This window comes from Alosa sapidissima, chromosome 24, assembly GCF_018492685.1.
Source record: "Alosa sapidissima isolate fAloSap1 chromosome 24, fAloSap1.pri, whole genome shotgun sequence".
Taxonomy (NCBI): Eukaryota; Metazoa; Chordata; class Actinopteri; order Clupeiformes; family Clupeidae; genus Alosa; species Alosa sapidissima.
The window spans coordinates 1,144,980-1,150,147 of record NC_055980.1 but is presented as its reverse complement, the minus strand read 5'-3'; positions in this window follow the sequence as shown (position 1 = coordinate 1,150,147).

The following is a 5,168-nucleotide window of genomic DNA, read 5'->3' as shown; positions in this document are numbered from 1 at the left end:
ATAACACAGTAATAAATCTGACTTCTCCCTCACTTGTCAACTTTTTGAAAATGTTTAAAAAACATGGCGGAAAATCAGTTGGGGTTTTCTGCTTTCTTTTTGCACATAAATACACAGTTAAGCTCCCAGATAGCAAGGTGAGATTGATATTATGTTGATTTTCCATCCAAATCATCATTTTGAAAATATATTGAAAAGTCATGGATTTATGGTTTACTGGGAAATTTTGACGTGGTGATTGAAACGTGCACCGCGCGACGACGTTTGAACTGTCCGGCGGCGGGAGATCATTTTTGAGCAACAGTTCAGTCAAAGATCCTCCGCTTTAACCCTCTCTGGTTCAGTCAGTCAGACCAACGGTGTTCAGCACTCTGTCAAGTTCGCAGCTCCACCTTAATGGTAAGCAAGCATTTATTTATGTAACGTTAATGTTTCATTGTGAAATTGTACTACATTAAATTCGGGCATGTGTACAGTCTATGTACGTTGTACTGTCTAACTTACAAACTCATCCATGCTTGTCGGATCAACTAAGTAAGTAATGTTAGGCTAGCTATCATAGTTGCTGTGAAGGTGGCATTAACGTTAATGTTTTATGTTACGTTAACGTTTTGGCAGTCTCATTTATATTAGGCCTACCTTAGTTCTCAGTAAGTTACAGTTTATTATATTCATATAATTTATATAAAACATTCGCTAGTAGTGCTAGGCCTATATATATTACTGTCACAATCATAGACTGTATATATAGAACTATATATACAGTCTATGGTCACAATGTTAGGCTGAAGATGATGTGCTGCTGGTTAACGTTAACTTGGAGGTTTAGCTGCTACCAGCTAACTTATGTAACGTTAACTCATCGTAATCATGTACGGTTTTGTGAGTTTAATAGGCTAACTTTAGCAATATTGATATAAGTTAACTTTAAGTCACATCTGACTATCATTAACCGTTGTTCGGACGAACAGCGCGAATGGCTGTTGCTGCCATAGATATATATATACTGACAGTATATATATCTATGTGTTGCTGCAAGCAAACATCATCAATGAGCTCACCCAGCTGGCTAACGTTAGCAGCTAAATATACCTTGCGAAACTGAGTTATGCTAACACCATCTTCAGCCTGGCATTTTGACAGTAAACTCAAAAAACATACAGTATATATATAAATGATTATTCTAAAGTTTCACTTGTAAGTAGCCTTCAGTTTCAGTTGATAATTGTTATCTAACACTGTTTATCTTTTTTTCTTCTATTTCTGCTAGGTGCTGCTTCACTCTGCTACTGGTGGTGGATCAGGCTGACTGCAACCGTTGGTCTAACGTTAGGATGCAGCACACGAGAATTTCTAAACGGAAAAAAGTGAATAAATGTACTTGCTTTTCAAACTGATAACAAGTTGTCAATGGTTATTTATGCAAGTTTGTGTAGCCTAAACCATACCTAGGCCTAGTCAAATTAATCCTGGCTGTAGATAAAGCAGGATATGAATTTCCCAAAATTACTGTATATAATATTACAGCATTGGTATTACTACTGTACTAAGTTACAGTATGATCCATAAGTACTGTGATTAAAAATATGGTAGACAATTCAATACTGTATACATTACAGCACTGGTAGTACTACTGTACTGTAGTATTGTAGTACTGTTTTACAGATTTACAGTATCAGGCATAGGTACTGTGATTTCATATACAGTAGGTGTACTGTAGAGTGAAATACAGCAACTTGCTGGTTATTTGCTGCCAGCAAGTTGCTGTAAATTTTACGTTAAACTTTTTACAGTGCAGTTATGCAGATGATACCCGATTGTATATCTCTGTGGAGCCAACTAACCCAAATGGCCTTTGCTCCCTTATCACATGCTTAACCTCCATTAATTAGTGGATGAGCAATTTTTTTTTTAACTAAATGATGACAAAACAGAGGTACTTTTGGTTGAACCAAAACCAAAGGGAGACATTGTTCTTAGTAATCTTAGAAAACTGGCACACCAGGTCAAACCAACAAGCCTGGGTGTCATCTTAGAAGCTTCAAACCTCATATTCATAAACCTCACTATTGTTGCACTATTGTTCCGGTGCCTAAACAGTCCACAGCCAAAGAGCTGAACGCCCAGTTGCACTGACACCCATTATTGGGAAATGCTTTGAGAGGCTGGACCTCTCACAGCTGAAATCATGTCTGCCTGCTACACTGGACCTGTATCAATTTGCCTACTGACGCAACAGATCAACAGAGGATGCCATCTCCCAGGGCTGTAGTCAAGACCACCTTTGTCGAGTCCAAGACAAGTCCAAGACCAGGACTAGTCGAGACCAAGTCAAGACCGAGTCCAAAGAGGTTCAAGTCCAAGACAAGACCGAGTCCAAAAAGGTTCGAGTCCGAGTCAAGACCGAGTCCAGGATAGGAAAAAAAAGTCTTATGCATGACAGTATCAAGACAATAATTTTGGGTTATTATTATTATTATCTAAAAGCAAAAACAGTGTGAACACGCCCAGGATTTGTAAGTGTAGCCATTCCCCTTCTCCAATATTATTATAGGGCTGTCAAACGATTAAAAATATATATTTTGAAATGATTAATCTCGATTAACCGCAATTAAAAAGTTCCTAAAGACTAAAGCTTCTTAAATGGCATATTAAATACAACATAAATCCACACCATTAACCACAAAGGTAAAAGTAAAACACTTTTATATTATTTAAATGATAATACTGACACAGTAATTGTGTTTTAAAGTATTAATTTCTTAAGAAATACTACACATTTGATGCTGTTTAACTCATTTGTAAATGGTGCACTGTCACTTTAAGCCCATTGTGGCCACGTTCTCATAATGATCTTTTTTTACCAGCTCCATTGAAATATAGCCTATAACTAGTCCACAAGCTCTAATATTATTTGTACCACATGTATTGTACAATATTAACAATGATAAGCATGATATTAAGTTGTTATAAACAGCTTTCATTCCTTTGGAAATAGAAGCATGTAATGACATGATGCTAGCTAGACATTTTCTGTTTGCAATTAAAAGTGAATGATGAGCCTGAGCCAGTCATGCACCGAGCTAGCTGAGTGGAATGTGTTTCAATCGGCATAATATGTGCTTCTTGTAAACAAATTATTGAAGGCTTCAAGACTCACCAGTAACATTTCACAAAGGCAAAGACAACTCTTCATATTTTTGTCCATTTTTCAAATCACAGTGAGTGCAGCCTACATGTCAAAGTGCCCTGGCTCTCACAGTTTAGAACTGGTCAGTAGTGGAAATCAGATAAATCCGCAATCTCCTCTAACCTCGTCTTTGTTGCCTTCCTTTTATAAGTTTCTTATATTAAAAAGGAGATATCAATTATCATCAACAACGACAAGCCAGCTGGAGCCTGCCAAACGTTTTCTCTCCCTCTCGTGTGCGCTCAGACACGCTCTCGGACTCGAGTACTACAGCCCTGCCATCTCCACAGCGCGCCATCTGGCACTCACCCACCTGGACAGTCCCAATATATGTTAGAATGCTGTTCATTGACTTCAGTTCAGCATTCAACACTGTGATCCCCTCCAAGCTGATCTCCAAGCTAGGCCAGCTTGGAATCAGCAACTCACTCTGCAACTGGATTATTGACTTCCTTACTAACATACCCCAGACTCTTAAATTAGGAAGTCTCTCCTCCTCCACCATCACCCTGAACAATGACGTGCCGCAGGGCTGTGTGTTGAGCCCTCTGCTCTACTCCCCCTTCACCCACGACTGTGCCCCTGTTTATGACTCCAATGCCATAACCAAGTTCGCAGATGACACCACAGTGGTGGGCCTGATCAGAGAGGAGGTTCAGCACCTAGCTATGTGGTGCAAAAACAATAACCTGGCACTCAATACCCAGAAGACCAAGGAGATCATTGTGGATTTCAGGAGAGCCAAGAGCAGGGCACACATCCCCCTCCACATCAGCGGTACAGTTTAATATTGTTTGCACTAATGGCTTTTTAAGCCTTGGTTTACACTCTTGTTGTTCAAGAGCAGAGCACTGATGCCAAATCAGTTTGTGTGGTTAATTTACTATTTATTATTTTGTGTTTATTTAACCCTGTTAGGAATAAACAGGTCAGCTTCTCATTACCAACCACTGTGGATTATTCAAACTAACCTAATTAAGTTGGCTAGTTGTTCTTAAGTAAAACCCTTTTCAACATGAGTATAACAACAAAATAAGTAAATATCTTTAATCTTTAATACATGCTTGGATCGACCGGTATCGGTATCGGCCGATGCTAAAAGCTACAATATCGGTATCGGATCGGAAGTGCAAAAAGCTGGATCGGGACATCCCTACTCCAAGTTCTCCATTTCTCAACTCGACAGTACAGCTATTATGTTTATGCCCTTTTCCATATTCCTCTGTTGTAAATATTTTCCCCCTCAAAACTGCACGATGGTAGTCAGGGGCGCCTGCAGGAATTAATGCTATGGTACGCACACCCATACCACCCCCCCCCCCCCCCCCCCCCCCGCAAAAAAAAGTCTGTGCATTGGTCAGCAAAAAAGCCTACATAGCATAACAACATCCACATGCAATAATACAACGACAACGTCAATGACCTATTCATTTGGACAACTTGATACAGCCCTACGGGCTAAAGTTACCTTTAGTTCTGTTCTAGCGTAACGTGACGTCTGGCATTAGTGCTGATAACCATATATATATAGCCGAGTAAAAGAAAACGACAAGTAGCCTATTGCGTGCCTGCGTGCGTATTCTCTCTCCTGCTCAAACAAAATGTGTGCACTTTAATTTTGATAACGTGTTCACTAACTTTACGTAATAGAAAATGGTAAATAGCCTGATGGCATGCAGCTAATGGGATACTGTGCATAGTTGGGAAGGTATGGTAGGCCAATTTGGTGTGAATACACACACACACAAGGGAAATTTTCTCTCGCTGTTGAGTAGCCTGATGGTACGCACAGTGCGTACGGACGTACACCTGCAGGCGCGCCTGATGGTAGTAATCACCAATTAGGTCAACATCTTGGGGTCCCCATATTGGAACTAACAAAGAGTGTTCTACTTCACCTATTTTTTTGTGTTGTGGACAACCCAACAAAACTATATCCTGCAACCTTACTGCTTTGGACCTCAAAGGATAGCCATCT